The sequence below is a fragment of the Trichosurus vulpecula genome, chromosome 2 (assembly GCF_011100635.1).
Source record: "Trichosurus vulpecula isolate mTriVul1 chromosome 2, mTriVul1.pri, whole genome shotgun sequence".
Taxonomy (NCBI): domain Eukaryota; kingdom Metazoa; phylum Chordata; class Mammalia; order Diprotodontia; family Phalangeridae; genus Trichosurus; species Trichosurus vulpecula.
This window is the reverse complement of record NC_050574.1, coordinates 191,365,503-191,386,266: the sequence shown is the minus strand read 5'-3', so window position 1 is coordinate 191,386,266 and position 20,764 is coordinate 191,365,503. Positions and strand designations below refer to the sequence as shown.

Genomic DNA, 20,764 nt, shown 5'->3' with positions numbered 1-20,764 from the left:
AGATCAGTGGAAAACATCACTAAGGTCCTGAGTCTCAAACTTCATCTCCATCCTTGGTCTTAATCCTTCTTCTGCCCATCACAGGCCTGTTTACTGTCTCTTAAGGGTGTGTTTCTATCCGATTTCTCTATAAGAAAGTTTTTCTTCTTGTGTTTCCATTTCTGGAGCATCTTTTGAGAAATAAATTACTGTATCTTAAACCATATGGGATCTATAATGACTCTAATTTAGAATCTATTTTGGTAAGTAGGATAAGAAGGATTTTAGCTCTTTTAGAGAGTGGGCAATCTAGGACCTTTCTCTGCACTACTAAAGTCACTAACGAAAACAGACACTGGCCCATGCACCTGGAGCCTAGAGTGGGTCAAATGAGAGGACAAGCAGCTTCCCTACCTATTCTTCTTTTCCATCATCTCCATAGATTTCTGTCAGGAATATTTAAAGCAAGGTTCTCACATAGCCTGTAAAGAGGTCTCCAGTGGAATGTCCCAGGGATTTCTGTTTGGCCAAAGCTACCCAACACTTCAATCAATAATTTGGATAAATGCATAGGTGGATATAATATCAATTGAGTTGGGTGTTTTTGATTGAGTCTTATTTGGTGCTAAGCCCCAGGCCCAAACCCCTATCTATTAGGTGCTAAGCCTATGTGGGCGTGAAGCCCTCAGGGTCCTAAGGGGAGTTGCTAAGACCACAGCCAATAGTAAGAGCCCAAGTTCTGGTCGCTCAGATGACGATTGATGACATCTGAAACTGTATAAAAAGAGAGAACAGCGCTATTTGCTTATGACTCTCACTCTTGGTGGTGTGCTGATGTGGAGACTCTGGGCAGCTGTAATTAAGAGCCCTCCAGCTTGTAAACCCGGATGTTTGGGCTTTGTTAAACTCTGGCAACTGTGCCTTGAGATTTGAATCAGACAAGGTCTGTCTGTTGATGTTTGAAATTTGTGTTTGCTCTGAAGCTCAGGGTGCTGGCTTTTCTCCCTGAGCTGAGTGAATGATATTTGTATGTTGGATTAAAGTAAAAATGTTAACCCCTTAACATTGCTTTCCTTAGTAAAGCAGATCAAAAGAATTGTTGTTGGGCTTGTGTTGGTTTTTCACCCTCACAGCAGCTGCTAGCTGAATTGTTGAAACAACGGATGACCTACTCACAGCACCTACAGCTGACACAGAGCTTTGAAGGATAGCTAATATACTAGATTACAGGGTCAGGATCCAGAAGAGACCTTGACAGGCTAGAGAATTGGGCTGACTCTAATTAAGATAAAATTTACAGGAATTAATATAAAATTTTTTCCAAAAAATGGACTTCCCAAGTAAAGATACAGGAGATGCGAGGGACAGTTTGTGAGAAGTTCTGGGGGCTTTTGTGACCTGTAAACTGAATGTAAACCAAGAGTGTGGTGTGGCAACCAAAACAGTTAAAGCAATCTTGGACTGTGTTAAGAGGGTCATAGTTACCAAGAATAAGGAAGCCCATTCTAACTCTGGGATTCTTCATTCAAATCCATTACACTTGGTTTAATTTCACTTTTCTTGATTGATTACTTGGCAATCAGCCATTGTGAGAGTTCCTTCAGCCCTGAAATGGTCTATTCAGTTGTGTCATGAAAATATATGGCAAAATTGCATTTGTCGCAGTATAAATTTGCTAGAGGCTGATGCCCAGTTTACCTTCATTTATGAGTATAAGACATGCGTGGCTGGCAGGGGAAAACAGGAATGGTGACTAGGGGTGGGATTAGTGACAGTTTTCTTTGCCTGAGACAATTTTTGCATGTCTTAGAAATTCTGTGCTTGATTTTTGCCTAGTAATTCCTCCATACAATATTCTGGGACTGAATTACTGTCTATATAGCCGACATACCCTGCCCTCCCATCACTGATACAAAGCAAGGCAGTGGAAATTCAGTCAATGAACATTTCCTAAGCACCTATTATGTGCCAAGTTGGGGTGAGAGGGGCTAGTGATGTGGTGCAGTGGTTAGAGCACTGGACCCAGAATCAGAAAGACCAGAGTTCTAATTTTACCTTAGCTCTTATCAGCTGTGTGACTCTGGGCAAGTCACTTAACCTTCTTTGCCTCCATTCCTCATCTGTAAAAAATGAGCTGGAGAAGTAAATGGCAAACCATTCTAGTATCTTTGCCAAGAAAACTCCATGGACAGTTGGTCCACAGGGTCACAGAGAGTCAGACACAACTGAATGACTGCGCAACAACAACAAGAATGTGCCAGGCTCTGCGCTAAGCTCTGGGGTTACAAAAAGAGGCAAAAAACTGTCCTTGCCCTCAAAGAGCTCACAGTCCAACAGGGGAGACAACATGCAAAGAAATATGTACAAACAAGTTATATACAGGATAAACAAAAAGAAACACTTAAAAGAAAAAAGGCACTAGAATTAAGAAAATTGTACCATATTCAGAGTCAGAGGACTTGAATCCAAATCCTATCCCTTCATCTGTATGGATTATGTTGGATGCTTCACAACCTCTTGCGCCTCAGTTTTTGGGTTTTTTATGTTGAATGAAGGGGTCAGACTAGGTGACCTCTAAGGTCCTTTCCACTGACCAGGAAGAGAAGTTAGCAGCTGACTTGACTCTCTAGAAAATGCCCTAGTAGGCTCCACAGTCCTTATTCACATGGAGGTGAAGAGGGAAGAGAGCAGCCATGCGTTAGTTAGGATGAAGGTGGTAGTGTTAGAGGGATAGTCTACACTGCCTGAGTACTTGGGTATATGGGCACCTAGTAGGAGGGAGCTGGGCTCTCGGGAAACAATTTTCTGGAGAAGTGGTTCATACTTCACCGGGAGGTCAGACTAAATGACCTCTAAGCTCCCTTTCAACTCGACATGCCTTTACTCTTATCTGCAAGGCTGCATTCAAGCCTTTCTCTGTGCTAGAGCAAGATCTCAAAGTAGAAACCCAGGGGAGGGATAAAGAAAGCCAGAGTTCTTGTTCTTGCTTCTCTATCCTTCCACCCTTTGCAATTTTCTGAAGCCAAGAGAAGGTTCTAAGAGCTTGCAAGTAGAGAAGTTACACAACACTTGTGTTGGAGCAACAAAAAGATTGACTGATTGGGCATCAGGATACCCAGAATTGTTTCTTCCTATGGCAACATTGGCCCTGACCACATAACAAAGCAAAGTGTTTTCTGTTCCTGTTTTCCTCACAGAAGTCACTAGCTGAAAACGTTGTTTGTGGTGCTAAATGGGTTTCATAAGAAGTACAGGATGTGGCTTAATTAATATTGCTGCGAGGACTTTAATTGAATTTCCTGATTCTTACATGTTTAATTGTCAACTTTTAACACTGCATCCAAAGCAAGTTTCCAGCCTTATTAATATTGAATGTGCCTATTTCCACATGACCATGACTATGTTTTGCTTATCTTCCTTGAATGCTGCTACATATAAGCCACCCCTAGAGGCCCTTATACTTCTACTGCATCAAGAAAATGCCAGATGTTCTTGCAAGCCCTGGGAGATCATATTTATAACTTACATTATATGTGAATGGGATTGAGAGTGTCTTAGGAATCCCTGGGTATGGCTGGCCAGAGACTTTAAGTGGTTTTAAGCATGAGTTAAGCTTTGCATTAGAAAATGATCAGAACGAAGGAAAACGCCGATCATTTTCAGTACACAAACCCATGTGTATTTGCCTTTCCCTTTGACAACCTAATGAGGCGTCCTAAGACAAAGCACACCAGAGAAAATGGAAAAGAAAGTAACTGAAAGCAGTAATGCTGTATTCTCAGTGTATTACTCCACTGCACACACCCCTTATTACCAGACTCTTGGTGGAAATACCTCATGTGGTAGCATCTCATCTGTCAGGCATTCAGCTATCTCGACAAGATCACTTATCCAGAATGCTGCTGAGAACTGGAGAGGAGGCAGAAAAGACCTCTGAGCAGCCACCACAGCTATTACCATTAAGTACATGTACACTTTCACAAGAAGTCCCTCCAAAGCCTTTTTCTCTTACTTTACACACAGTGCTAACAAATTTGACTATAATTTGTCATACTACCAAAAAAAAAACAGTGAGGTTGCTATAGGTAGGTGCATTGACAGCAGCCAAGGGTGATAGATTGACTGCAAAGAAAACAGGGGGGAGGAAAAGAAATAAAAAGGAGACACAAAGCTTCCAATAGGCCAATGGCAAACAACCCCTGAGTCACTAAACAAACCCTAAAGAAACAGTACAGTCTGTATTAAATTGTAGAAAAATTGCATGGTATGGAGTAAAAGGGCTAGGCAAGTTCTGTAAATGTTCTAGCAGGTTTTACCATACTAGAAAGGCTTCAGGAATAGTCCCAGCAACAGACTGAGTCTGGTATCCGATGGCCAACCCAAATCAGTATAAAGGCTCATCACTGGTAGCCCGGTTACTTGGAAATGAATTCTTTGGCCATGATGACCCATCAAACAAAAATTTTAAATTGGCTCAGTTCTATAGGGTCTCCTTTCCACTTTCACAGAGATGGTAGAAGATTGGTAGGAAAGAGGACAGAGAGTGGTAAAAATAACTGAGTTGTTATGTTTCTATTGGGTTTTTTTTTTCATTTTTTAATCACAGATAAGCACTAACTTAACTATGACATGACATGAACAATGAATCAACATATTCTTGGAAGAACTGAACCACGTCAGTATTGATATTCTCTGCAATAAATGAAACTGGAAGACAAAAGTTGCAGCTAAATGAAAAGCTGACTCACAGATTCTTCTTGGAGAAGCAAACAAAACAGATAGAGAAATTGGTTCACTATGTGCTATGAAACATTTGGTCACTTCATCCTGAAATACTCATGAACACAAGCAAAAAGAGGACCATGAAGATAATTACACTAGCATCTGCTACAGAAGATAAAATTACAAAATTCCATTAAGAATTTCACAAGCTCCTCCATGCCAAGTCAACATATACATTGATACTTGATTACTTTAATGAAAAGCACTGACTAGTATATGAGAATGCCAGAAAATACAGTGAAAAATATTTGTAGCGCACTCTCTGAGTTGCTCACCAATTCATACTTGTACTTGTGGGATGGATACCTAGGAGAGTGACTCCTCTTAGGTTTTAGAAGTAACTATTTGGACTTACACTCTTACCATTATAGCTCATGAGCCCACACCAGTGTGCTCCCACTAACAATCAGCTAGGGCATACAATTAGTTCTTAGCAAAGGCATTTACGAATATAGCATAATAAAAACAGCAGCAACAAAATATTCTACACATACATACTCACACACATAAAAATGTGGGGTGCATTTTTTACACAAATACATACATACAAATAGATGGAAATGGATTGTCATCTTTTTATAAGAGCCTATTTTAATTGTCAGTAAGAGTGGAATTACATCTAACCATAATATCTCTGTCTCCCATGAACAAAGTAAGGCAGAACAATTGAAGCAGACCAAATATAAATCAAGGAAATACATTTTGAAGATGACACAATCATAAAATCATTATAAGTTATCTCAGAGAGGGAAACTATTAAAAGAACAAAAGAAAAAACACAGGTAATAATTCCCCCCCCCAAAAAAAAGCAGGTGAAAGGTCATAAATAACTACCAAGTTGTCTGCTTTCTGGTTATGAATATGATTTACACATGTATCAAGACATAGATTTAAATCTGGAAGGGGTCTGCCTCAAAAGCCATCTTGCCCAACCCCCTAATTTTATAGATGTTGAAACAAGGGGCCAGGGAGATGGAGTGAATTGCCCAATGTCATACAGGTGTAGCGGCAACCACACTGGCATATCCAGGATGGCTGCCAGCACAGGTTCTTAGATCTGTTTTACTAAGAAAGATAGCTGTTTCCGGGGTCAACAATCTCCTTTAATTACGTAAAATACAAACAGAGAAAATATAGAGCAGAGAAATAAAGACCAACAGACAGGGCCCTACTGCCTGAATCAAAGCAATACTGTTATATACTTTACATCCACCACTGAATTGAGCCTTTGCCTCTGAGCAGTCAGAGAACTCTGAACACACAGCCACTCAGAGTCTCAACAAGGGAATCACAAGGTCCTTCTTGTAAGCAAGCCCCCAAAGTAAAAGCTCACCTCTCAGAATATATAGTCTTTCAGCTAATAGGCTCAGAGCCAGAAGGCATCACAACACTCCTGACTCAGTGCCTAATTAGAAATTAACAAAAGGTGTGTAAGCCTTCCTACAAGCAAGCAAGCTTCCCTTAATGGACTCCACATGTGGCCTATTAATGGGTGGGGAAGATCTTGTTCGCCATTAACTTTATTACAGGTAGTAAGCATAAAAAGGAAGGATTCTAACCCAGGTCTTCAGACTTAAGACTCCAGAGTCAGTGTTCTTTCCATTAAACCCCATGGCCTCTTTCATGTAATTTGATGGAAATATAAGAAGGGAATCATTTTTGTAAATAATTTTCTAATATAGCAATATTTTTACAAACAACTTAATGAAATGTGCATAAAATATAAGATACAGTTTTAATTAGTGTTTGGTGTTTACCAAAAAAGTATTTGACTAGGTCTAGTAGAATGAGGAATCACAGAATTTGAGCAATGGAAAGGACTTCTTGGACCAATTGGTCTAACATTTTCCCCAAAGGAATCACCATTATTGCATATCTGACAAGTGGTCACCTAGCTTTTCCTTGAAGACCTCCAGAGAAGGAGATTTTGCCATTTTTGGGGACAGCCAATTCCAACTTTTAGACATTCTAATTGTTAGAAAGCTTGTCCTGACAAATAGCCTAAATTTGGCCATTTGCTACTCCCATCCAGGACAAATCTGATTCTACCTCCATGAGACAGTCCTTCAAATACTTGAGATACCTATCATGTCCTTCCCTAAATCTTCTCTTCTCCAGGAAAAACATGCCCAGTTCCTTGAACCAAATCTTACATGGCATATATTCAAGGCTCTTTACCATTCTGGCTGTCTTCCAAGTAAGATTTAAAAGTGGTTGTCCAATGAGATGTCTCTTGAATCTGTGTTAAGATAAAATAATATTCCTTGATAAATGCACTCAAAGAGGTGTCTCCTCAGAATATTAACATTTTAAAAAGCATAAAATAAGAAGCTATACGCTCAACAAAAGTATTTACCATTGTCGTGCACAAAGTCCAAATGGAAGAAGGATTCCTGACAGATGGTGAGGTCCTCCTGATTCTCCTACTTGTAGGTGATAGTATCCTGATTTCATCAAGTGCCAGAAGATCTAAAGTCCTACTTAAAAGTTCAGTCTAACAATCTATATGAGAAGAACCAAATGGATGAAAAAATGCCCATTGTCAAGATTCTAATATTCATTTGGAAGGCCAAGGCTCTGAGCTATTCTATGAATACCTATATTTGTGACAGGCACAGCAAACAGACTAGAGCTGTGTCTAGAATTAAATAGAAAAAAATTACTAGATTGATTTAAGAAATTGTATGGTATTTTAAAATATCTCAAGCTGCTCACAGCCACCAAATAAATCTTTTTAACATAATTTTCCCTTACAATTCTGTGTGGTTGCAAAATTGTAATAACACAATTGACGGAGAATCAAAACTGAAAATGACCTAAAGAACAAAGGAGAAAAATGCTTCAGCATTTTTGAAATTTTGAATTAAGGGTAAGAAGAATTATTAGCACTCCCTGATCAACTTGATGAGTCCATAAGGAGGTAACCATGGTTAGGGGTTTTGATTGCATCTCTCTGGGAAAGGTGTAGACAGGTGCATTTGGTCCAATTCTGGACTTGGTACAGATAGATTGGGGATGAATTGGTTAGCTTAAATTGTGGGACAGATTTTTGTGGGAGAATTTGGAGTCAGAGGACCAGGTTGCAAGAGTTTCTGCCACTTGCTACCTGCCTGACCTTTGCCAAGTCACTCTCAGAGCCTAAATGAGAGGGTTGAACTAGATGACCTTCTATATGCTCCTTTAATCCTTTGTTCTGAGCTTATAAAAGGGAGTCTTCATTGCAGACTAGGTCTTTTTTTCCCCTTTTTGTCTTTTTCCTCCTAGAAGTCCAGCCCAGCCCAGGCTCTCTACAAAAAAAAGGTGGGAGGGGACTACAAAGGAGAAAGGGGGAGGGTTAAAAGGATAAAAGGAGCCAAGTCTGCAGTGAAGACTCTCTTTTATAGGTCTACCTACCACAAAGGGTTGACTCCTCCCTCAACAACCTGTCCCATGGCAATCCGAACCAATTCATTTATCCTCGCAGTAAGTCCAGAATGGGTTGAATGGATGTACCATACCTCTTACAGAGAAACAAAAAGTCCAAACAAAAGTTCACTCTCAAACTCAGGATTACCCATAAAACAAGCCACAACATCCATTACCAGGACTGTTATTCTTGGACCTGTGATCAAAAAAAGGAAAGAAAAGCAAGAATGCAGCCAGGACCTGGGGATCCACAAACTCCCCTCTCTTGAGTTTGGGAATCCCTAAATTCAAGTCAGACACTAGCCTTACGGGAGAAGACAATCTTCAAGGGAGGATTGCCCTGCAACTATGGGACAAAAGCCATGCCATGAAGGTACAGGAGATCTGAACCTTGCCAATCCTCCCAAATATTATTGCAAGTTGCTTAGATGGTGCAGATCTGAAGTGAATGGAGATACTGGTTCAACAACTATACAAAGCATCTTTACCTAACAGGTTAAATCTAATTAGCCTAAAAAGCTATCTGAAAGTTATGTTTCCGTATTTGCTCACAAAAAACATTGACCATGAGGGAAGGAATGGGGAAGGTGCTTTTTACCTACACACTGAGATAGGGAAGAGGTAAATCGAATCCAGTTGCCGTCATCTGGCTGGGACTGAGGGCTAGGGACCTATTAAGATGGGTAAGACAATGAGGTTTTCATAGCCACCTAGTGGCCTTTTTCCACAGGGCTGTTGGCCTCACTAATAAGAGCTGGTAATGTGTTGTCTAGCCCAGAGGTATGTTGGCCTAAGTTGTCTCACTCTAAACTAGCAGTAACAGTTCCCTGAAAAGTAGTGGCAGCGGCAGCAGCAGTAGTAACAGCAGGAAGTCAACAGTATTGATAGAAACAACAGTGGTGATGTTGGCAGTGCAGCAGAACAAGGAGACTTCGGGGAGAAAGAGACCAAGCCATGCAGAGTCTCTGGCAACTGAACTAGAGTAACGCCATGTAGACCTAAAGGCCTTAGCAGAAAAGGAATACAGTACTGAGAGGAAGATCGGGGGGGGGGGGGGGGGGGGGGGGGGGGGGTAGTGAACCTTGTCCCGGGCACCAGCAAAGGGGCTAGAACTCAGGGGCAACAAAACACAGAGCCATGATGGGAAAGAATAAACCTAAATCATGCCATCCTAGACTTGGCACTAAGAATCACATAGACAGTGTGGGTCTTGGGAAAGGTTGTTACAGGGATACCTTGGTATATGTTTAACAACTTGCTGGCGGGGAGGGTGATTTACACGTGACACATTTTTAAGTTTAATCTGCATTATTATTTTCTCCATCATTTTTTTAAGTTTAGACAAAGAATGAAACAATAAATCAATACCTAATTTGTAGCATTTGCCAATTTCCAAAGTGTAAATGCTCTTACCAAAAATTTAACAATCAGCTCTCATCTGCCCAACAAGCTGGCCCCAGGGGAATGGGGCGGTGGAGGAAGGCAGGGAGAAATTGAGGAAGAGGATGGGGTGTGGGAGAGAGGGGGAAGTTATCACTCCCATTATCATGGTTTAGACTTGGCAGCAGCTGGTGTCATGACCTGTTGGAAATGGAAGATTGCTGGTGGCGGGGAGGGAGAGGAGGGCGGGAATTGGAGGTCTTGTTTTTATGGGTTATTTCCTGCTATCATCACTTTATACTGGCCATTGTAAACTTACTATACTGACTAGAAAGGGGGAATGGGGGTGAAGGAGGTTGGGGGAGGGGCCAGTACTTGTCTGCCTGGTAACAGTGAGTTCTTGCCCAAAAGGTCCCAGGGAAGGTGGGGGATCATCAAAGGGGCAGGTTGTTCTTTGACTTCCCAGTGATCCTGAATTATTTTCCCACTCAGAGGGTTAGATAGAATTGTAGGTTAAGAAGGACAGGTCTCTCTGAGAAGGTGAGGCCACCACACAGAAAAGTTGTCTTGACTTTTAAAGAGGCATATTTGCATAAGTGTATATCAAAGGCACTTAGAGTGAAGAAAACCTGAGTTTGAATCTCACCTCCACCACTCCCTGGCTTTGTGACCCCCTAGCAGGTCACACAACCTCCGGCTGCCTGCAGTTCCTCATCTGTAAGAGGGAAATAATAACACCTACCTCGTAGGGCTGTTGTGAGATAATATATTTAAAGGGATTTGCAAACCTTAACACTGTATATAAATGTTTATTTTATTAACTGTGAAGGAAGGAGGGAGGGATGGAAGGAAGGAAGGAAGGGAGGGAGGAAAGGAGGGAGGAAGGTAAGAAGGAAGGAAAGGAGGGAGGAAGGAAGGAAGGAAGGAAGGAAGGAAGGAAGGAAGGAAGGAAGGAAGGAAGGAAGGAAGAAGGGAAGGAAGGAAGGAAGGAGGGAAGGAAGGAAGGGAGGAAGGAGGGAAGGAAGGAAGGGAGGAAGGAGGGAAGGAAGAAAGCAGGGAAGGAAGGAACGAAGGAATGAAGGAAGGAAGGAAAGGAGGGAGGGAAGGAAGGAGGGAGGGAAGGAAGGAGGGAAGGAAGGAAGGAAGGAAGGAAGGAAGGAAGGAAGGAAGGAAGGAAGGAGGGAAGTTAGGAAGGAAGGAATGAAGGAAGGAACGAAGGAAGGAAGGAAGGAAGGAGGGAAGGAAGGAGGGAAGTTAGGAAGGAAGGAATGAAGGAAGGAATGAAGGAAGGAAGGAAGGAGGGAAGGAAGGAAGGAGGGAAGGAAGGAAGGAAGGAAGGAGGGAAGGAGGGAAGGAAGGAAGGAAGGAGGGAAGGAACGAAGGAAGGAAGGAAGGAAAGGAGGGAGGGAAGGAGGGAAGGAAGGGAAGAGGGGAGGAAAGAAGGAAGGAAGGAAAGAAAGCATTTGTTAAGGGCTTACTATGATCCAAGTACTCTGCTATGGAAAGGAGATACAAAGAGGAAAGTCTTCCTACTCTAAAGAAACTCAGACTAGTTGGGGAAAACACTTCATTTAAGAAAAGTTCTATTGGAGGTTTGATGGAAAGCTCCAGGAGTTCTAAGGATATACCAGGATATCTGCTCCGCCAGGGGAACTGCCCAGCAGCACTGAGACAGTGGGCTTAAAGGTTATGGTGGAATAAATATTCTAGGTTCTCTCTGGCAGGAACAGGGAAGAGAGTGTGCATACCCCAGGAAGGGAAGGTGGAGAAAGGGTATTGTCAAAAAGGTTGGGTATGGGTTCTGAGGCAACCTGTAGCAGGGGAGGGGAGGATGACACCAGCTCCGTCTGAGGCCCTTCATGTGCTGCCAGTGGGATGTGGGGCAGCCTATGGAGGGAGTGGGACAAGAAGAGTCCTACTGACATCTGTATTCTTTGTTTTGTACGTTCCACATCTTGGTAGCCTCAGTTGCTTGTAAAGGGTGTTGAAGATCCTGAGGCAAGACGTAGAAATCAGCCAGATTCATATGTTCACAGAGAAACTTCTGGGTAGGGGGCAAACATAAGACATCCAGAAAGTGTTAATTATTGAGAAGCTGATTCATCTTCACTAAAGGGGCATCAATTTAAATTAATGCTATTTTTTAGAGTTCCCAGAAGTTTTCTTAAAATGAAAAAGGGAATTGAGCAAGTTCTCCTCCCATTCATCTTAATCTCTCATTTTGAAGCAAACATTTCTCCACATGAGTGAATCTCTGGTAAATCAGCATTCATATTAGGAAAGGAAAAAGGAAATAAATCCATACGTACAACTGACATATTCAAGTAAGATTTCTTTGATGGGGATGGGGAAGGTGGGAAGAAGGGAATGGTGTCAGAGTCTCTAGGTATGTGGAGCTGCTGGGGGTGGGTTGGGGAGGGAGGGATATAGCGGTTCCAAAGAGGGCTTCCCAGCTTTCCCCTTTTGTACAGGATATGACCCTCCTCTGACACGTGTTATGGGTGGTTCCTCCTTCCCTAGGGAATGGTGGGGAAGCCACCATTTGGCAGGTGTTATCTATTGCCTTCACTTCCAGACCTATGCTTTGGCACCTTTGAACGCCATAGTTGGTTGATGAGGCAGAGGAAAAAGAAAGAGAAAAGGGGAGAGATTGATTCATCCCATGGCTGACATCAAGCCAGTTCTCACAGCAATAGAGACCTTGGTTCTTGGGGACTTGACTGCTGAGAAAAGCTATCTGGTACAGGCATCCATGACACGAAAAACAAAGGAACCAAAGTTTGTTTAGGACCAGAATTTCTGATTTAAGGCAATTCTCTCGAAGTAGTCTCCAGACTCTAAAGTGTACAGTGCCTATGGTGAACAGGTTAATGTTCATTCAGGGCCTTTTGTTCGGTACTCCATATATTGGGAGAAGTCTTAAATCTATAAGATGGGCCAGGGCTAGAATCAGCCAGAAAACAGAAGCCCCCAAGATTGAACTCTGACCTGTGTGAGCTCAGAGATATTGGTCTGAATGAAGGGCTATGGGTCGCAAATTGCATAAAGTAGACACTTCTTGCTCCCTTGGAAGAACCTACCACAGCCCTATGATGTTCCCGGGGCTTTCTAAGATGCTTGAGAACAGCCAGAGATCTTCCAAAGATGTTATTAAATCTGCTTAATAATAACTAGCATTTACATAGATGCTATTATTATCATTTCACAAATGAGGAAACTGAGACAGAGGTTAGGTGACTTGCCCAGGGTCACAGTGCTCATGTCTGAAGTCAGATTTGAATTCAGGTCTTCCTGACTCCAGGTCTAGCACTCTATCTTCTGTCTATCGATCTACCTCAACTTTGCCCCATCCCTAGGCCCTCCCCCATCCCCGCTGTGGAGTGATTTCTCCATGATACCCTCCTCTAAATTGAGGCTCAGAGAATTAAACCTCTCTTCTAGAGACTATTTTCCAGAGTGCTTAGCACAGTGCTTCGTATCTTGTCATCATCATCTCCACCACCTTCATCACCATGATCACATCATCAACCATCACCATCATCTTCATCAGTCATCATCAGCTTCGTCGATCATTACCATCACCAAATCAATAACTTACATTCACATGAGGCTTTCAGAGTTATACCGAAAAAGCTTAACAATTAGCATTAAATCACAGAACCACAACATTTCAGTCAGGAGGCAAATGAAAAACAATCTAGTCTAACCCATACTGCTCCATTCAAGTGAATCAAATAAGAGTCAGACTGATTTATTTAGGGCTATGTGCCTCATTAGCAATATGACCTTTTGTCCTATTATCAATTTACCTGCACCTAACCCCATTCCTAAAACTTACTGTATTTGAGTTAAAGTATAAATTAGAGACACAACATACAAAGTAAATGTATCTAACACTCTAGTGTACAATAAATACAAAGATCCCAGCTACTGGGATAAGGACTCACTACTCAAATAAAATTTGTTGGGGAAACCGGACAGCAGAATGAAGAAATTAGATTTAGATCAGTGCCTCATATCTCATTACCAATATAAGCTCCAAATGGATTCGTGACCTAAATATAAAAGGTCACTTCATTTTAAAAATTAGAGAAAAGTGGGGAAACTATACGTATGAAATCTATGGATAAAAAAAGAGTTCATGAACAAGCAAGGGATAGAGAGGATTACAGGAGATAAAACTGATAATTTCGATTATCTAAAATTAAAAAGGTTTGGCACAAATACAATACAGGTAGTATTGAAAGGGAAATAATTAACTTGGAAAAAAATCTTTGCAGCAAGCTTCTCTGATAAAAGTTTCATTTCCAAGATATGTAAGAAATTGGTTCAAATTTATAAGAATGAGAGCCATTCCACAATTGATACGTGGTCTAAGGATATGAATAAGCAATTCTTAAAAGGAAAAAACCCAGGCAATTTATAGAAAAAAAATGATTCAAATTACTACCAATCAGAAAAATTCAATTTAAAGTCATTCTGAGATTCTACCTCACATCCATTCTGATTGGCAAAGATGACAAAAAAGGAAAATGACATATGTTGGAGGGACTACAGGCACATTGATACACTATTGGTGGGCCTTTGAATGATCCAACCATTCTGAAATTCAATTTGGAATTATACATAGAAAAGTACTAAATGGCACATGCCCTTTGGCCCATATAGTAGGCTTTTACTCCAAAGAGATCAAAAAAGAGGAAATGGTTCCATACATATGTGTGTGTATGTATATATGTGTATATGTGTATATATACACATTTAGACATATACATTTATAGCAGCTCTTTTGTGCTGACAAAAAAACCTGGAAATTAAAAGGACACCTATCAATTGAGGAATGAGTGAATAAGTTGTGATTTGTGGATGTGATGGAATACTATCGTCCTTTAAGAAATGAGGAAATAGATGAGTTTAAAGAGACACAGAAAGATATTTGTGAACCGATGAAAATGAAGTAAGCAAAACCTGAACAACTTATATTATAACGCCGATACTATACATTTGAGCAATTTTGAAGACTTACAAGCTGAGGAAGAAAAAAAATTAACAGGACCAGAAGGACAACCTGTATGATAACAACAAAGCTGTAAAGACAAACAACTTTGAAAGCTGTAAGAACTATGACCCATTCAAAGACCAGTCATGATTCCAGAGGACCAACGACAAAACACACTAGCCACCTCCGGACAGAGAGGTTTTAGGGCAAAGAATGAGAGCAATACATATACATAGATAAATACGTAGGTACAGGTATAGATAGCGACAGAGGCAGCTAAATGACTCAGTGGATAGAGTGCTAGGCCCTGGAGTCAGGAAGACCTGAGTTCAAATCTGACCCGAGACACTAACTAGTTGTGTGACCCTAGACAAGTCACTTAACTTGTTTGCTTTAATCCACTAGGGAAGGAAATGGTGAACCACTCCAGTAGCTCTGCAAGAAAACCCCATGGACAGTATGGTATTTGGGGTCACGAAGAGTAGAACACAAGCGAATGGCTGAACAACAATAGGTATAGATACATGAATAGCTACATAATCTATATATATACATATATATATACATATATATATTATACATATAGATATTCTTATATAGCCAATGAGGAAATTTGTTTTGCTTGACTATGCATATGTGTTACAAGGAATCTGTTTTCCTTATATCTTTTTTTCCTCTGGAGGCAGAGAGATAAAACAGATTTGCATTCATTTTTTTAAAATGCTTTAAAGATATAAAGAACAACCTGAACAGCTGTAGGAATATCCGGCTCTTGGCTAGGCCATGCCAACGTAATAAAGATGACGATACTACCAAAATTAATTTACACTTTTCACGCTGGATCATATTCTCAAAGAGATACGTTATAGAACTTGGTAAAATAATACAAATCGTTTGCAAAAACAAAAGATCTAGAAATATCAAGGGAAATGATGAAAGGAAGCCAGGATGAAGCGGGGATAGCACTTCCAGACCTCAAACTATACTCTAGAGCAGCAATCACCAAAACCATTTGGCATTGGTTAACGAAGAGAGAGATCTGTGTAACAAACTAGACGAGGGAGATTCAGAAACAATAGAACTCAGTAACCCAGGTGGAAAACATAAATTACATAAGGAAAAATTCCCTATTTCATAAAAGCTACTGGGAAAACTGGAAAACAGTCTGGCAGAAATTAAGCTTACACAACATTCCATAATACATTTTAAATGGATATGTGACTTTTAATATTAAAGATTAGACTATTTTTAAAAATTAGAAGAAAAACATCACATACCTCTCACAGCTATGGGTAGAAGATATATTCTTAATCAAACAAGAGATAAAGATAACTACAAAGGATAAAATAGATAACTTTGGTTACTTAATACTGAAAAGCTTCTGCACAGACAACATTAACACATCTAGAATAAGAAGTTACTGAATGGAAAAAAAAAATTTGTATCAAATTCTCAGACAAGATTTTAGTATCTAAGACATATAAACAATTAATAAATATATTTAAAACTAGTTGCCATTTTCTGTAGTCAAAGGATATGAACAAACAATTCACAAAAGAATTGAAAAGAATTCGCAACCACATGAATAAATACTCCAAATGATTAATAACAAAACAAATGAAAATCAAAACAATCCTGAGGTTTCACCTTACACCCTGCAAATTGGCAAAAATGACCCAAAAATGGCAACAGTCAACGTTGGAAGGGTTGTGGGAAAATATGCACATATAGATTGTTGGTGGAGCTGGGAAATGGTGCAACCATTTTGGAAAGCAAATTGGAATCATGCAAATATAGTGCCTAAAATGTTCATACCATTTGAAGCAAAGATGGTAATATTGGACTTATACCCCAAGGAAGTCATTGATGAGGAAAAAGTCCCCAAAATATTTATAGGCACATGTAGCTAATAATTAGAAACAAAGTAGATGCCCATAAATTGAGGAAGAGCTAAACAAATTGTGGTCCATAAATGTAATGGTACATGGTACGTGAATGTTCTGCAAGAAATGACTTATGTGATGAATACAGAGAAGCATGAAAAGATCTATATGAATGATGCGTGAGGAAATAAGTAGAGACAAGAAAACGATATACACATTAACTACAATAATGTAAATGAAAAGAACAAGAGCAAAAATTCAAAAATGATTGTAGCAAAATTATAAAGATCAAGCAGGACTGGAATGAAAACATATGAAGAGGCAGCCCCAAGCTATCCCTTTGGGGAGGTGGAATGTCCACGGGTGTTATACACTGAAGAGGTTTTTTCAATGTGTCCATCCGTTGTGCTGACTTTTTTTTCCTCTCCAAAAAATTTTCATGTCAGATAGCACTCTGGGAGGGGAAAGAGGAGGAGACTCATGGAATATTATGGTGATGTAAGAAACAGAAAATATCAATAAAAACTCATTTTTAAAAAACACTAAAAATAGGTTGGAGAGGCAATAGGTCTCAAATGTTGCATACACTTTCAGATGAAGTCGCTGTATTGTTAGTTTTGCCTAATTGTTTTACTCTGTTCAACAACAGAACTCTCACAGGATGGGCGTGATCTAGAATCACATCAATAAAACTTTTTTTAAAAAGATACAGAGAGTTCCAATATTTTCCAGATTCTCAGACTATGAGAATCCTTTAGGTCAGGAGTTCTTAACCTTTTTGTGTCAGATAGATAGATAGACAGACAGACAGGTGTGTGCATATATGTTTATGTGTGTATACATGTATACATATATGTTATATGTTTATAGACACGTACCTAAATATACTATATGTATATATAGGATTATAAAGGAAACCAATTGCCTTGAAATAGAGTTATCAAAATGTTTAAATTAGAAAAACAAAACAAAACGAAGGTCATGGACCCTAAGCTAAAAATACTCACTCTAGAAAATAGAGGCCAACTTGGTCTCCACAGTACAGTTTATCAGCAATGGGACTCCCAAGTTACCCAAGCTCCCCACCAGTATGGTTGCTCTCCTCTGCTTAATAGGGCTATATTCTATTTTACTCCCGCAGAGAGGTACTAGATAGTGTAGTGAACAGAGCACTGGACTTGGGTTCAGGAACACTGTAAATAAATCTCTTGGCTGTGTGACCCTGGACAAGTCATTTAATCTTCTTCAGACTCAGTTTCTTCTGAGTCATTCCAACCTCTTAACTTTAGAGATGAGAAAACTGACCTGCAAGTCAAGAGGATCTGGGTTCAAATCCTGCCCCAGCAGCTTACTAGCTCTACGACTGTGGGAAAGTCATTTAACTTCTCTGGGGCTCAGACAGATCTCTAAAACTTATCTCTAAACTTATTGATTTGGAGGAGGAGGAGGAGGAGAACAAGAAGAAAGTGCCTCCCTCCTTTCTTCATAGAGGCATAGGGACTACGAGCATGGAACACTGGCTATGCTGTCAGACTCAATGGATGCATTGGATAATTTTGCTGAACTGCTTTTTCCCCTTCTCTTGCTTTTTTCATTTTTTGCTACAAAAGATAGCTCTCTGGAGAGAAGAGGGAGAAGGGATATATTTGGAAGTGAAGCCAATGTAAAAACAAAAGATAACAAGAAAAAAAATTTTAAGTTATCGACGTGTTGCATTCTGCATTGGTGCTCCACTGAAGAAATAATAGAACCTTGACACATAGACATCGCACCCTAATAGCCCCCAAATATCACCTAGCAATTCAATATCTACAAGCTTTCTGTAACCATCACATAATGTAATGACATGACATTCTTCTACATGGAAAACATACCATTTTAGCCCCTGGCTTACATTGAAATTGATGGGAATAAGGCAGCTGCATACACCATAAGGAGAAGGAGGCTTTTGTAAAACATAGGCCATTGACTTCATCTCCTTTAATAGGCTGGCATGCTAACAGACTCTCATCTCACAAGGCCTGGTTGGAAGCTCCCTCCTCTACGGATCATTGCCTGTCAGCTGCAGCGTTCCAGGCTCTGGGTGCTGCTCATGATCTGAGTGGCAGCAAGCTAAAAATACTGACAAGGGAGATTTTCACCTGATGAACGCTTGGCACCAAGAAAAATGTGCTGAGAAATGAAACAGCCCAGACCTTTAAAAAAAGATTTGAAAACCATCCCCATGTGTGAAAGTAGTTAGTGTCATGTCCGCCATTTATCCAAGACAGAAGAATAGTACTGGAGCTGTAGATGGGCAAAAATTTCTCATGCTGTCTAGCCGGCGTGACTTGCTGCCAGTCAGGTTTAGTAGGTGGGAGATAAGATTTTTATACATAGGTAGCGAAGAGCACATTCTAATATGCTAATAATTCTTACTCTACATGAATTCCCAGGCAAATTATTTTTTATGTTTAAAAGCCTAAAGCTAGCAAATTTGGAGCCAACCACACACAAAATAATGGCAGGAATTTGGAACAAAGAACTAAGGTGATTAAGGTGGAGAGTGATGCCTTGAAGGAGCCTTACCTAGAGGCTCTGGTTCCTAAACCTTTCCCCGGGAATTCTCTTGCTAGATTCTATTGTTTAAACATGTTTGTTGATTGATTGTCTGACTGTTAGACAGACCAAAAGAATTTCAGGGTTGAGGAAAGGGGATGGGAGGCAGCTCAGATTCAGTAGGCCTTCAGAGATTTGTTGGAAGCAGATTCCTCTCAAACATCATTTGAGAGTGTAGTTTAGCAACTGAACGCTGAGCAGGAGTTACAACAACTTTCTAACCTTTAGTCATATGGAATCTCAGGACAGAAACACTAACCTCGCTGATCAGAAAGTTGAAGTCAAAAAGTAGACTTCAAATCTACATGGCCAAGTGGCTGTTCTGTATCCCAGAGCTTGTATCCTGGAGTGAGGACTTTACTTGTAGAAAGAAAAGGTCTGTCACAATCAAGGCAAACTCTCCTTATTAGGGAGAAAAAAAAAAACCTAGGAGTTTTCCCCTTGTCCAACGACTGGATGTGTAGGGGCCCTGACATTCAAAAAGTTTAAATCTCTGGACTTTAAGGAGAGGTAATAGAGCCTCTTGTTTCCTCTATTAGGGTTTGGGTTGTTATTGTGGTTGTTTGGATTGCTAATCCCGTTAGAATTTATTCTGACTTGTGGTGTAAGACGTAGATCTTTTGCCATATTGTCATCCAGCTTTCTCAGTAACGTTTCTATTGAATAGTAATTCCGTATTGTTTTTTAAGTGAGCTTATCAAACACTAATCTTTTATATGAATTGGGTTCTATTTCTAATTTTTCTATTTTATCAGACCCACTCCTTGACTTTCTGAAAATAAATCATTCTTTTTTCTACCCTTCAGAATATATCAAATGTTTATCTTTCGTGTGGCATGTTCTTATTTAATTTTACTTTATTTTTTATTCTGAAGTTAAAAACCAAAAAAAGAACACTTCCATATTTACAGCAGAACACAAAGAAGATAGTATATGAAAAGTGAATCCATTTCAAATCACTTGCTTTAAAAATTTATACAATAAGCTTCCTTTCCGCCGGCTCCGCCATATTCCAATGAGTTGCCAAAATGATGAACACAAAAGGAAAAAGGAGAGGGACATGCTACATGTTTTCTAGGCCCTTTCGAAAACATGGTGTTGTCCCTTTGGCTACATATATGCGAATATACAAGAAAGGTGATATTGTAGATACCAAGGGTATGGGCGCAGTGCAGCAAGGAATGCCCCACACGTTACCACGGCAAGACTGGACGAGTCTATAATGTTACTCAACATGATGTAGACATTGCTATAAACAAACAGGTTAAGGGCAAGATTCCAGCCAAGAGAATTAATGTGCGTATTGAGCATATTACGCATTCTAAGAGCAGAGATAGCTTCCTGAAGCGTGTAAAGGTAAATGATCAGAAGAAGAAGGAAGCCAAAGAAAAAGGCACTTGGGTTCAACTGAAACGCCAGCCTGCTCCACCCAGAGAAGCACACTTTGTGAGAACCAATGGCAAGGAACCTGAGCTGTTGGAACCAATCCCCTATGAATTCACGGCATAAGTGACTGCTTAAAAAAACAATAAAAATGTATACAATAAATTCTACATTACTTTCAAAACTGGCTTGCTTGTCTGTGTTTCTTTCTTTACTTTTTTTATACATATTTCAATATATCCCTTTTTTTGACATTGCTATCACTAACTCCCTTTTCCTGAACCCCATTGCTCCCAATTAAAAACCTTAAGAAAGAAAAAAAGGGTTAACAAATAGGTTTAGTCAAGCAAATACA

At 40.1% G+C, this 20,764-nt stretch overlaps 1 pseudogene; it reads left to right on the top strand.

Moving 5' to 3' along the window:
- Positions 1–20,054: 20,054 nt before the first annotated feature.
- On the top strand, positions 20,055–20,535 carry LOC118839777 (annotated as a pseudogene).
- The last annotated feature ends 229 nt before the right edge of the window (positions 20,536–20,764 follow it).